This window comes from Schistocerca gregaria, chromosome 3, assembly GCF_023897955.1.
Source record: "Schistocerca gregaria isolate iqSchGreg1 chromosome 3, iqSchGreg1.2, whole genome shotgun sequence".
NCBI classification, from domain to species: domain Eukaryota; kingdom Metazoa; phylum Arthropoda; class Insecta; order Orthoptera; family Acrididae; genus Schistocerca; species Schistocerca gregaria.
In genome coordinates, this window is record NC_064922.1 from 26,616,232 (window position 1) to 26,630,365 (window position 14,134).

The window sequence follows — 14,134 nt, forward strand, 5'->3', positions numbered from 1 at the left end:
CCCTCATGACTTTCATCGAGATCTCATTTGCCAGACTGTTGAGGACTCTGAAAGTGTCGGCACGCCGCAGCAAGGTATATGTATCTTGGCTAGGAAGTTGCGCTCTAAGTTCACTTGCCACTCCATCATACAACGTGCAGTTGTAGATGACGTGTTCGGGAGTTCCTTCCGGAGCACCACAGTCACACGCTGGTGTCGCCTGTTTACCAAATCGGCAAAGGTATGCCGGATATGGCCCATGTCCTGTCAGGAAGTGCAGCAGACCCCTACTTGGCTGAAAGTATCCCATTTTTAATCTTTCTGCAACATCTGGAAGTAGCTCAAAAACTCGTCTCCCAGTTCCTTCCCCTTCCCACTGACTCTGCCATAGTTCCTCCCCCCTTCTCTTGATTGCGTATTTGTCCCCTACTTGCACACCCATGATTTCCCTAGTCTTTTCAACTTTCCCCTTTGTTACCCAATACCACGCTGCCTGCTCCCTAATTTTTATATCAAGGGGACATAATCCCATAATAACTAGTAACGCCCCCCCAGGAGTAGTTCTGTATGCCCCAGCAGATCTTAGTAGCATACTTCGCTGCACCCTCCTCACGGCCATGGCAGGCGCCACCCTCGTGAGCCTGTGTGCCCAGACCCCGCTGGCATACCCTACTAAGGAAGTCAGAATACTATTATGATATAATTTTATTAGGTGGGGGGGTAAGTGAAATCTTTTATGTCCTATGTTTATTAAGTTATTAAGGATTTCTATCGCGCGCTGTGCAATCATTTCTATGTGCGTCGCGTAATTCCATTTTTCGTCTATTATTACTCCAAGATACCTAGCTTCGCGTCGCCGGAGAACTGGGGCTCCCGCAATCCTGATAGTTGGATTTCTTATCAGACTGCCTTTTAGTAAAAGATATGTTGATTTGTGTGGTGCAATTCTCATTTTTGCCTCTCGGCACCATTCCTGGAGAATTTGCATTGACCTTTCCACTTTTGGCTCTAAGTCTTCTCGGCTACGGCCACCTACCAGCAGGAGGAGGTCGTCAGCGTAGGCTATCACGTCTAGCACATCTCTACATTGTTGTAACCTGACTAACAGGGGCTCTATGTTTACGTCCCAAAAGAGTGGCCCCAGGACCGATCCCTGGGGGCACCCCTTCGTACAGGTCTTACTTACTCTCTCGCTAGGCGATGATAGCCAGACCTCCCTGTCCATGCAATAGCTCCTCAGACAGCCATACAGGGGCCCTGGACACTCCATCTCACGCAAACGTGAGAAGAGCGAGGGCCACCAGAGGTTGTCAAAGGCGCCACTGATGTCCACCATGATGCCTACGACATACTTGTGCGTGGATGAGCCACAGACCTCAGCCGCCAGGGCGATTGCGTCAGACGCTGATCGCCCCGGCCTAAAGCCGAACTGCCTGTCACTCATTCCACGCAGCATCCTATGTGCGGTCAGTCTGTCCGCCAGCAGCCTCTCCAGCAGCTTCCCCATGGTGTCTAACAGGCATATAGGTCTATAGGATTTGGGATCCATAGGGTCCTTGTCCTTTCCTTTTTGTATGATTACTACATTTGCAGTCTTCCATACTCTCGGAAATTTCCCAGCTGTGAGACACTCATTGAAGAGCCGCGTTAGAGGAGCCACCAGCTGTGGGGCGAGGAACTGTACCACCTCTGCTACAATGCCGTCCGGTCCTGGCGCCTTCCCCTTCTTTAATGATTTGATATGTGCTGCGACTTCTGCTTCAGAGAAAGGGTACACTCTAGTATTATTGGTATATTCTAGAGAATCCTCCCTGCGGATTTGCCTTTGAGAGTCATCATCATCATGTTCATCATCGTCCGGTAGCAGAGTGCGCAGGAGAACTTCAGCAGTTTCCTTCCACGACTCTGTCACTCGGTCTCCATCTCGGATGGTCGAGAGAACCGCGGGGGATTTAACCTTTTCCCTTACGAGTTTGTAGGGTATTCCCCAGGGATCGGTATCGAGCTGATTTAGCACATACTTCTCCCAACTCCTTGTTCTTACTTCCTTTAATTCCCTTTGAAAATTTTCTTTCTCATCTCTGTAGCGCTGCAGCCAGTATTGCTTCTCTTGCCAGACGGCACTTCGCTGGTAGTACCTCCTCGCCCGTCTAACAGACCGACGCATACCTTCCAGTTCGGCAGTCCATGGTGATGGTGAGGCCGCCACGGCCCTCCTCCTGGTTGGCACGGCGACCTTTACCGCCCTAACGATGGAGCCTACCAGTTCTTCGGCGTACCTGTCGACATCCAGGCCACCCTCAGGCAACGGAGGAACGTCACACTCCTGAGCCAGGCATTCCCAATTTGTCTTGTGAAAGTTATATTGAATCTCCCACCCCAGGTCCCAGCGGCACTCTACATCTCCTACGCAAAAAGTAATCAAGTTGTGATCGCTTGTGGTAGCGTGCTCTATCACATTCCAGCTGTGGATGAGGTTTATAGCATTCGGTGATGCTAACGTCACATCGATGTTGGTGCCTTGTCCCCCTCCTCCTGCATAGGTGGGGGGGTTCCCTGCTTTATTTACTACCACCAGCTGTGACGCCATTATTGCTTCCTCTGCCCTTTCACCATTTTCGTCCCTGGTGCCGCTGTGCCATAGGGGGGATTTCGCGTTCATGTCTGCTGTGACTATTACCTTACGCCCACGTAACGCCATCATTACCCTAGAGAGATGTTCTATGAAATGTTCGAAATTTCCCCCGTACTGAAAGTACATATTAACAATATATAATATCCCGGCGGGTGACTGCAACTCGATGACGTTACAGTGGCAATCAGAGAGTTGCGCTATTTTTGTGGCTCTGAGGGCCTTATTTGTTATTACTATTAACGCCCTTGGTTCCTCTCCTGTAAAGATGGTTTGCCATATTTTCGACATGAATGATATTTGCCCGGCCCAGTAGTATGGCTCCTGTAGACAGAGTACATCTAGTCTCCTCTCCTCCACTACTTTTCGGAGTTCCTGCATGACCAACCGACTATTATGAGTGTTTAGCTGCCCTACCGTGATTGAATTTAGGGTTGTCATTAAGGAAAATAAGTGTGAAAGTAACATTCAGGCCATGATTTGTTAAAGTCGAATGCTACTCTACCATTAGCTAGGACAGCCTGTGCATAAATTTCGTCCAGCTTGAATTCTTCACCTCTTCTCTCAAATACTTTCTTCACCAGGTCACGCAGGGCTCCGAAATCAGTGGGAAGATTCACTGACTTCAGCTGTATTCTATCTACAGCCTCCATCGCCGTGAAGGTGACCATTCTGCCATGTTCATGACCTACGCATACGACGTGCCTCAAAGCTGTAGTGAGGATCGCTGGTTGCTCCAGACGCGATAGCTGCATCGCGAACTCCAAGTTGGGATAGATCCGTCTTGGGTCCGCTCCTACAGCCGGTTTATCGTCTTGCAGCTGTGCCATACTTGTGCTCGTAGTGGTGCTTGTGACTGTGCTGTCTTGCAGGGTAAAAGTTGGAAGACTCCCTGGGACAGGAGCAGAGCTGTTCCTTCTGGGTAAAGATTGAGGCTGTGAGCCTGGGTTAACTGCTTTTCCGTCATGCTCCTCATTTTCTTCTTCAGGTTCTGTTTGAATACAAAGATCAACCATTTTTACTTCCTGTGTCCCTTTTAATTCAAGCTTTGAGACGAAAGTTTCAGCTTCAGGGTTTAATTTTGAGTGAGGAGCTGGAGATGTTGAGGGTGGAGACTCACTAGCAGCCCAGAAGTCGTCTACAATTACCTCAATTTCTTTTATTTCGTGCATTATTTCTCTTATCTCTTCGAATCTCGGATCAGAGTCAGTTTGTGTACTGAAGTCAATCATCGTTGCTTTTCGTTCTTGCATTTGTTTTAGAGACTTCAAAAATTTATTAAACCTTTCTGCCCTTCCAGCGTCCCTTTTTCTTTTGCTGGGAGACTTCCTTTTGATGTTCGTCCTTCTTATGTTACCAGCATCAGCCATAGTCAATTCGGGATATGAGTCTCTGCTCTAGCAGTTTGTAGGTCGGGCAGTTTCTTCCTGCCATACCACAGGTTTTCTTTCCTCTCCGTGTGCAGGGAATGCACACCACGGACTTCTTACATTCCTTCCTCATATGTTCCTCCTCTCCGCATCTGGAGCAAGCAGGTTTCCTACTACAGTATTTGTGTATGTGATCAATATCCCCACAGTTCTGACACCGGGGGACAACAAGGTAGTCCTTGACATTAACAGAGTGAAAACCTATGTATACCCTGCCCATAGCTGTCAATTTCCTCCATAGGGATCCTGTGACTTCTGCTACGTGGTGGACTGTATCTTTATCCTTAGGCCCAGTTTTAAACCTAAGTTTAAAGTCTTTTAGGAAAGTTTCCATGTTGCCTTCTGAGTCAAAGTTTTGCTCATAGATCGTCTTACACAGGTCCTCGTCCGTTATGGACTTTGGCACATCATAAAGAATGACCAAGGGGTTCTTCTTACGGGGGGGTTCACATCTGACTGCCTTACATAGCTGTTGATTCGCCAAAAGCTTGTTCTTGTCCTCCTCAGTGGCAACGTCTACAATCACTACATTCTTAGTAGCCCTAATCCTGTTAATTTTAATTTTGTCCTTAACTGGGTTGACTGAAGTCGCAAAGACTTCTTGGACCTTCTTTATGTTCTGGCCAGGCATTGGTCTCAAAAAGACCGCTGTTTCCGGCCGCTTGGACACTTTGACGATAGTTTCTCTAGTTGTGGGAGCCTTGGGTGCAGCTTGCGCCGCGACCCCGGCCCATGTCCTAGCTGGCTGTTTCCGGAGCCTTTCATTCTCTCTTTCGAGCTCCTCTAGTCGTCCTTCGAGTTTGGCGTTGGCTATTGCCCATGCCGCCAACTCGTTTTTCAATGCCTGTACCGCGGTTTGACTAATTTTACCGTTCTTTACGTTGTGGTCCAGGAACTGGCTTAATCTGAGATGCCTTTCCATGCTGCATTCTACCATTGCCTGACCCAGGCCTTCCTGTGGCGAGGGATCAGCTAGCGTCGAAAGCCTCGCAGGCGCACTCAAATCGCTTGTCTCGTTTGTAGCCATCATCATTATTTGACAAGCGAAAAAAAAAAGGGGTTGGGAACCCGTCTCTTTCCCCGGACCGGTTCCTCTGGCATGGGGGGGGACTAAGACTGCAGCTCGCTCACCAACCTCGCCCCTAGGTCAAGAGCATTCCTGAGCTGTCAGGTTCAGCGCACCGTTTCCAACGCACTGGTCCTCTTCAGCGGCCTCCTCATCGACGATTTCACCCAGCGATCACCGGCAAGTGCACCCCGCACTCCGGAGAAGCGGATGCACTTCTCGCCCTTCGCCGCCTACTCGCCCGAGCTTCCACCTTTCGGCCAAGGACCCGCTCCTACTCAGGTGGCGGGCCGGTCACCCAGTCTTTCGGCGGTCTGGACCCAGCTAACCTGGCCCAGACGATGTCACCACCATCTGGGTTTGGCGGACCACGCCTCGGTTACCCAGAGGCGCGGCGAAGCACCCTTGCCGAATCGCGCCGAGGTCCCACGCCGACAAAAGAGGTCGCCAGCATGCGGGGCACCTGATGGTCTGTGCCCTGCGTAAAAATAGGGGAGGGGAGGGGAGCAGAAGCTACCCAGTGGTGGGGAGTCGCCAAAGCGCCATCACCCACCCCCGAGCAGCCCCACTCGACCCTCCCCTCCCCAGGGACAGATGTTGTGTCCCTCTTGCGCAGCTTCCCCTGCGCCATGCACCCTTTGCTTTCGCCTTGGGTTGGGAGACATTTAACGTCGTCCAGGACGTGAGGAACGTCGGCAGCCGGACTGCAGGGCCCCAGGAAAGCCGTGAGGCTCACCCTCATACCCTCGCCCGACCACCGGGCTCAACTCAAGGGAGACAGGTGGAGTGTCTCCCGTAACGCAGCTACCCCTGCGCCATGCACCCTTTGCTTTCGCCTGGGTTGGGGGCGTTTTACGTCCTACCATGACGGGAGTTTAACGTCCTTCCTTGACACACGACAACCCTCACGAATCCACAGCCCAGAGATAGACATGACTGGGTCTTATATTGTGGAGTTCGACATCATCGAGACGGTGCGGCACTCAAGCCCGAGTTACGTTCCCCATGGGGGTCTCCACACGTACCGGGGGATCATGACCGACCACGTCTCACCCACCGCTTTTGCTAGTTCACGGTGGGCCAGTGCAGACCGTGAGGATTGCACCCAGTTAAGGGCTAGCCTTTTAACGTCATGCATGGACGGCCCTTCCCGTGTTAGCTTCACTCCTTTCGACGGAGCTACTGAGCGCCAGGGCCACGTCAAGGCCACGGGATAGGACATTGCGGTCCCCGCCCCACTCAGGTTCCTCTGAGCCAAGAGCACTTCAGACGTGTCTGAGGATTTCCAGGAATCAGAGGGTCTCCTGGCGGTTTTAACCCAGTTTCGGAAGGCAACACACCTCCCCCAGGTGACGCCACGCAGACCGCTTTCCCAGCGTTTGCCAAAGCGGTACGGCATAAGGTGGGACGAGGCAGTCTGAATTACATTTTATAGATGTATTTCTCACAAATCTCTGAGCCTCTCGCGGTCGTCGTCGTCGGCGTCGCCGCAGCCGCTTCTGCAGAATTAGCAAATGGCCATCGTAGCAAATGCGGCGAGGGACACCCTGCCATCGATTCCGATTGCGCAAAGTGTGTGGTCTTGTTTTCCTGTCTATGTTTGGTCGGTCTCGTAAGAGGTTGAATGTAACGAATGGGTGGGAAAGAGTAAGGGGCAGCGGCTGTGTGGAACGAAAACACAATTCCTCAGGGGGTGTGAGCGTTTCGAGATGAATCGTATATAAGTTATACTTGGTCGTCAGTGACCGTGTGGCCTAATGGATAAGGCGTCGGACTTCGGATCCGAAGATTGCAGGTTCGAATCCTGTCACGGTCGTATTTTTCCAGTTCTGAGAAACAAACATACCGTTTTAATGTAGCAATTGTGCAGTACGAAACCGTCTGAATGTTGCTGTTGACCATTTTGTGCTTGGAGATGGTCTTGAGCTTGAAACACACACAAGAAGACCGGTGTTAACTAGCGAAATGGTCGGCAGAGTGCCCTCACCGTGAGGTTTGACTGGCACTTGCACATCTAAAACAACGTCGGAAAGTAACTCATTCGGCTTTTGAGTCACGTCAAGTATGTGTGTTAATTTTGACGCCGCTAGCTCTGCAGATTGTCATGCAATTCCTTTACCTCTCAGAAATGATTATGAAATAAAAGTGAAGTACGTGACAGGTGTCGTTAGGAAAACATTAGGCAGCATGGAGAGATTCTGTATGGGACCAACCAACCCAAACGAGTACTGTGTGATCTGCTACCCAGCACGTACCCAACGAGGCAGCAGGGCTAGCTCAGTCGGTAGAGCATAAGACTCTTAATCATGGGGTCGTGGGTTCGAGCCCTACCCTGGGCGGAACGGAATTTTTCTCCGCTGCAGATGTAAATTACCGATTTTCTGATTAACGTGATGTAATGGAAATAGCAACTTTAAAATTTGCCTACGTCTCCATCAGTCGCAAGAAAACTGTATTTGAAGGTGAAGGTGATTTTGTAGACATGTGTGAAAGTCATGTTCCGAAGTGCAGGTGATTTTGTTTGGAGAGAACATCGGCTACGTGTCAGATGTGTAGCCAAGCAGTAATGGGTCGCCATAGCTGCAAATATTAGTGAAAAATATGAAGTGTTGTCAGCTGAAGTCTGAAGATTCAGACGACCGTACGGCGAAGTACGCAAAAGTTCCGCTAGGCCGCGCCTCTTTAGCTCAGTGGTAGAGTACTGGTCTAGTAAACCAGGAGTCGTGAGTTCCATCCTTACAGGAGGAAGACGAATTTTGGAAATCAGTTGCGCGTCATGGCCGTATAGCAAACAGTATCTGTGATGGCGAACAATTAGCGAGAGGCGTTTTATTAAGAATTACTCTCAGATGTGATTAAGGCGAATGGCGCTGATAAAGCATTTGCCAAAGCGGTACGGCATAAGGTGGGACGAGGCATTCTGAATTACATTTTATAGATGTATTTCTCACAAATGTCTGAGCCTCTCGCGGTCGTCGTCGTCGTCGTCGTCGTCGTCGTCGCCGCCGCCGCTTCTGCAGAATTAGCAAATGGCCATCGTAGCAAATGCGGCGAGGGACACCCTGCCATCGATTCCGATTGCGCAAAGTGTGTGGTCTTGTTTTCCTGTCTATGTTTGGTCGGTCTCGTAAGAGGTTGAATGTAACGAATGGGTGGGAAAGAGTAAGGGGCAGCGGCTGTGTGGAACGAAAACACAATTCCTCAGGGGGTGTGAGCGTTTCGAGATGAATCGTATATAAGTTATACTTGGTCGTCAGTGACCGTGTGGCCTAATGGATAAGGCGTCGGACTTCGGATCCGAAGATTGCAGGTTCGAATCCTGTCACGGTCGTGTTTTTCCAGTTCTGAGAAACAAACATACCGTTTTAATGTAGCAATTGTGCAGTACGAAACCGTCTGAATGTTGCTGTTGACCATTTTGTGCTTGGAGATGGTCTTGAGCTTGAAACACACACAAGAAGACCGGTGTTAACTAGCGAAATGGTCGGCAGAGTGCCCTCACCGTGAGGTTTGACTGGCACTTGCACATCTAAAACAACGTCGGAAAGTAACTCGTTCGGCTTTTGAGTCACGTCAAGTATGTGTGTTAATTTTGACGCCGCTAGCTCTGCAGATTGTCATGCAATTCCTTTACCTCTCAGAAATGATTATGAAATAAAAGTGAAGTACGTGACGAGTGTGACGTTAGGAAAACATTAGGCAGCATGGAGAGATTCTGTATGGGACCAACCAACCCAAACGAGTACTGTGTGATCTGCTACCCAGCAGGTACCCAACGAGGCAGCAGGGCTAGCTCAGTCGGTAGAGCATAAGTCTCTTAATCATGGGGTCGTGGGTTCGAGCCCTACCCTGGGCGGAACGGAATTTTTCTCCGCTGCAGATGTAAATTACCGATTTTCTGATTAACGTGATGTAATGGAAATAGCAACTTTAAAATTTGCCTACGTCTCCATCAGTCGCAAGAAAACTGTATTTGAAGGTGAAGGTGATTTTGTAGACATGTGTGAAAGTCATGTTCTGAAGTGCAGGTGATTTTGTTTGGAGAGAACATCGGCTACGTGTCAGATGTGTAGCCAAGCAGTAATGGGTCGCCATAGCTGCTAATATTAGTCAAAAATATGAAGTGTTGTCAGCTGAAGTCTGATGATTCAGACGACCGTGCGGCGAAGTACGCAAAAGTTCCGCTAGGCCGCGCCTCTTTAGCTCAGTGGTAGAGTACTGGTCTAGTAAACCAGGAGTCGTGAGTTCCATCCTTACAGGAGGAAGACGAATTTTGGAAATCAGTTGCGCGTCATGGCCGTATAGCAAACAGTATCTGTGATGGCGAACAATTAGCGAGAGGCGTTTTATTAAGAATTACTCTCAGATGTGATTAAGGCGAATGGCGCTGATAAAGCATTTGCCAAAGCGGTACGGCATAAGGTGGGACGGGGCAGTGTGAATTACATTTTATAGATGTATTTCTCACAAATCGCTGAGCCTTTCGCGGTCGTCGTCGTCGTCGTCGCCGCCGCCGCCGCCGCTTCTGCAGAAGTAGCAAATGGCCATCGTAGCAAATGCGGCGAGGGACACCCTGCCATCGATTCCGATTGCGCAAAGTGTGTGGTCTTGTTTTCCTGTCTATGTTTGGTCGGTCTCGTAAGAGGTTGAATGTAACGAATGGGTGGTAAAGAGTAAGGGGCAGCGGCTGTGTGGAACGAAAACACAATTCCTCAGGGGGTGTGAGCGTTTCGAGATGAATCGTATATAAGTTATACTTGGTCGTCAGTGACCGTGTGGCCTAATGGATAAGGCGTCGGACTTCGGATCCGAAGATTGCAGGTTCGAATCCTGTCACGGTCGTATTTTTCCAGTTCTGAGAAACAAACATACCGTTTTAATGTAGCAATTGTGCAGTACGAAACCGTCTGAATGTTGCTGTTGACCATTTTGTGCTTGGAGATGGTCTTGAGCTTGAAACACACACAAGAAGACCGGTGTTAACTAGCGAAATGGTCGGCAGAGTGCCCTCACCGTGAGGTTTGACTGGCACTTGCACATCTAAAACAACGTCGGAAAGTAACTCGTTCGGCTTTTGAGTCACGTCAAGTATGTGTGTTAATTTTGACGCCGCTAGCTCTGCAGATTGTCATGCAATTCCTTTACCTCTCAGAAATGATTATGAAATAAAAGTGAAGTACGTGACGAGTGTGACGTTAGGAAAACATTAGGCAGCATGGAGAGATTCTGTATGGGACCAACCAACCCAAACGAGTACTGTGTGATCTGCTACCCAGCAGGTACCCAACGAGGCAGCACGGCTAGCTCAGTCGGTAGAGCATAAGTCTCTTAATCATGGGGTCGTGGGTTCGAGCCCTACCCTGGGCGGAACGGAATTTTTCTCCGCTGCAGATGTAAATTACCGATTTTCTGATTAACGTGATGTAATGGAAATAGCAACTTTAAAATTTGCCTACGTCTCCATCAGTCGCAAGAAAACTGTATTTGAAGGTGAAGGTGATTTTGTAGACATGTGTGAAAGTCATGTTCTGAAGTGCAGGTGATTTTGTTTGGAGAGAACATCGGCTACGTGTCAGATGTGTAGCCAAGCAGTAATGGGTCGCCATAGCTGCTAATATTAGTCAAAAATATGAAGTGTTGTCAGCTGAAGTCTGATGATTCAGACGACCGTGCGGCGAAGTACGCAAAAGTTCCGCTAGGCCGCGCCTCTTTAGCTCAGTGGTAGAGTACTGGTCTAGTAAACCAGGAGTCGTGAGTTCCATCCTTACAGGAGGAAGACGAATTTTGGAAATCAGTTGCGCGTCATGGCCGTATAGCAAACAGTATCTGTGATGGCGAACAATTAGCGAGAGGCGTTTTATTAAGAATTACTCTCAGATGTGATTAAGGCGAATGGCGCTGATAAAGCATTTGCCAAAGCGGTACGGCATAAGGTGGGACGAGGCAGTCTGAATTACATTTTATAGATGTATTTCTCACAAATCTCTGAGCCTCTCGCGGTCGTCGTCGTCGGCGTCGCCGCAGCCGCTTCTGCAGAATTAGCAAATGGCCATCGTAGCAAATGCGGCGAGGGACACCCTGCCATCGATTCCGATTGCGCAAAGTGTGTGGTCTTGTTTTCCTGTCTATGTTTGGTCGGTCTCGTAAGAGGTTGAATGTAACGAATGGGTGGGAAAGAGTAAGGGGCAGCGGCTGTGTGGAACGAAAACACAATTCCTCAGGGGGTGTGAGCGTTTCGAGATGAATCGTATATAAGTTATACTTGGTCGTCAGTGACCGTGTGGCCTAATGGATAAGGCGTCGGACTTCGGATCCGAAGATTGCAGGTTCGAATCCTGTCACGGTCGTATTTTTCCAGTTCTGAGAAACAAACATACCGTTTTAATGTAGCAATTGTGCAGTACGAAACCGTCTGAATGTTGCTGTTGACCATTTTGTGCTTGGAGATGGTCTTGAGCTTGAAACACACACAAGAAGACCGGTGTTAACTAGCGAAATGGTCGGCAGAGTGCCCTCACCGCGAGGTTTGACTGGCACTTGCACATCTAAAACAACGTCGGAAAGTAACTCGTTCGGCTTTTGAGTCACGTCAAGTATGTGTGTTAATTTTGACGCCGCTAGCTCTGCAGATTGTCATGCAATTCCTTTACCACTCAGAAATGATTATGAAATAAAAGTGAAGTACGTGACGAGTGTGACGTTAGGAAAACATTAGGCAGCATGGAGAGATTCTGTATGGGACCAACCAACCCAAACGAGTACTGTGTGATCTGCTACCCAGCAGGTACCCAACGAGGCAGCACGGCTAGCTCAGTCGGTAGAGCATAAGTCTCTTAATCATGGGGTCGTGGGTTCGAGCCCTACCCTGGGCGGAACGGAATTTTTCTCCGCTGCAGATGTAAATTACCGATTTTCTGATTAACGTGATGTAATGGAAATAGCAACTTTAAAATTTGCCTACGTCTCCATTAGTCGCAAGAAAACTGTATTTGAAGGTGAAGGTGATTTTGTAGACATGTGTGAAAGTCATGTTCTGAAGTGCAGGTGATTTTGTTTGGAGAGAACATCGGCTACGTGTCAGATGTGTAGCCAAGCAGTAATGGGTCGCCATAGCTGCTAATATTAGTCAAAAATATGAAGTGTTGTCAGCTGAAGTCTGATGATTCAGACGACCGTGCGGCGAAGTACGCAAAAGTTCCGCTAGGCCGCGCCTCTTTAGCTCAGTGGTAGAGTACTGGTCTAGTAAACCAGGAGTCGTGAGTTCCATCCTTACAGGAGGAAGACGAATTTTGGAAATCAGTTGCGCGTCATGGCCGTATAGCAAACAGTATCTGTGATGGCGAACAATTAGCGAGAGGCGTTTTATTAAGAATTACTCTCAGATGTGATTAAGGTGAATGGCGCTGATAAAGCATTTGCCAAAGCGGTACGGCATAAGGTGGGACGGGGCAGTGTGAATTACATTTTATAGATGTATTTCTCACAAATCGCTGAGCCTTTCGCGGTCGTCGTCGTCGTCGTCGCCGCCGCCGCTTCTGCAGAAGTAGCAAATGGCCATCGTAGCAAATGCGGCGAGGGACACCCTGCCATCGATTCCGATTGCGCAAAGTGTGTGGTCTTGTTTTCCTGTCTATGTTTGGTCGGTCTCGTAAGAGGTTGAATGTAACGAATGGGTGGGAAAGAGTAAGGGGCAGCGGCTGTGTGGAACGAAAACACAATTCCTCAGGGGGTGTGAGCGTTTCGAGATGAGTCGTATATAAGTTATACTTGGTCGTCAGTGACCGTGTGGCCTAATGGATAAGGCGTCGGACTTCGGATCCGAAGATTGCAGGTTCGAATCCTGTCACGGTCGTATTTTTCCAGTTCTGAGAAACAAACATACTGTTTTAATGTAGCAATTGTGCAGTACGAAACCGTCTGAATGTTGCTGTTGACCATTTTGTGCTTGGAGATGGTCTTGAGCTTGAAACACACACAAGAAGACCGGTGTTAACTAGCGAAATGGTCGGCAGAGTGCCCTCACCGTGAGGTTTGACTGGCACTTGCACATCTAAAACAACGTCGGAAAGTAACTCGTTCGGCTTTTGAGTCACGTCAAGTATGTGTGTTAATTTTGACGCCGCTAGCTCTGCAGATTGTCATGCAATTCCTTTACCTCTCAGAAATGATTATGAAATAAAAGTGAAGTACGTGACGAGTGTGACGTTAGGAAAACATTAGGCAGCATGGAGAGATTCTGTATGGGACCAACCAACCCAAACGAGTACTGTGTGATCTGCTACCCTGCAGGTACTCAACGAGGCAGCAGGGCTAGCTCAGTCGGTAGAGCATAAGTCTCTTAATCATGGGGTCGTGGGTTCGAGCCCTACCCTGGGCGGAACGGAATTTTTCTCCGCTGCAGATGTAAATTGCCGATTTTCTGATTAACGTGATGTAATGGAAATAGCAACTTTAAAATTTGCCTACGTCTCCATCAGTCGCAAGAAAACTGTATTTGAAGGTGAAGGTGATTTTGTAGACATGTGTGAAAGTCATGTTCTGAAGTGCAGGTGAATTTGTTTGGAGAGAACATCGGCTACGTGTCAGATGTGTAGCCAAGCAGTAATGGGTCGCCATAGCTGCTAATATTAGTCAAAAATATGAAGTGTTGTCAGCTGAAGTCTGTTGATTCAGACGACCGTGCGGCGAAGTACGCAAAAGTTCCGCTAGGCCGCGCCTCTTTAGCTCAGTGGTAGAGTACTGGTCTAGTAAACCAGGAGTCGTGAGTTCCATCCTTACAGGAGGAAGACGAATTTTGGAAATCAGTTGCGCGTCATGGCCGTATAGCAAACAGTATCTGTGATGGCGAACAATTAGCGAGAGGCGTTTTATTAAGAATTACTCTCAGATGTGATTAAGGCGAATGGCGCTGATAAAGCATTTGCCAAAGCGGTACGGCATAAGGTGGGACGAGGCAGTCTGAATTACATTTTATAGATGTATTTCTCACAAATCTCTGAGCCTCTCGCGGTCGTCGTCGTCGGCGTC

General features: G+C 48.9%; 5 non-coding genes across 5 annotated transcripts; all 5 read left to right on the top strand.

Annotated features, from left to right (window-relative positions):
* Window positions 1-6,850: 6,850 nt before the first annotated feature.
* Window positions 6,851-6,923, top strand: Trnar-ucg (transfer RNA arginine (anticodon UCG)). The gene has a single exon. It is a non-coding gene; the product is annotated as a tRNA-Arg (tRNA).
* A 1,442-nt stretch (window positions 6,924-8,365) lies between these two features.
* Trnar-ucg (transfer RNA arginine (anticodon UCG)) lies at window positions 8,366-8,438 on the top strand. The gene has a single exon. It is a non-coding gene; the product is annotated as a tRNA-Arg (tRNA).
* A 1,438-nt stretch (window positions 8,439-9,876) lies between these two features.
* On the top strand, window positions 9,877-9,949 carry Trnar-ucg (transfer RNA arginine (anticodon UCG)). The gene has a single exon. It is a non-coding gene; the product is annotated as a tRNA-Arg (tRNA).
* Window positions 9,950-11,381: 1,432 nt separating this feature from the next.
* On the top strand, window positions 11,382-11,454 carry Trnar-ucg (transfer RNA arginine (anticodon UCG)). Its single transcript has one exon. It is a non-coding gene; the product is annotated as a tRNA-Arg (tRNA).
* A 1,432-nt stretch (window positions 11,455-12,886) lies between these two features.
* Trnar-ucg (transfer RNA arginine (anticodon UCG)) lies at window positions 12,887-12,959 on the top strand. Its single transcript has one exon. It is a non-coding gene; the product is annotated as a tRNA-Arg (tRNA).
* Window positions 12,960-14,134: the final 1,175 nt, after the last annotated feature.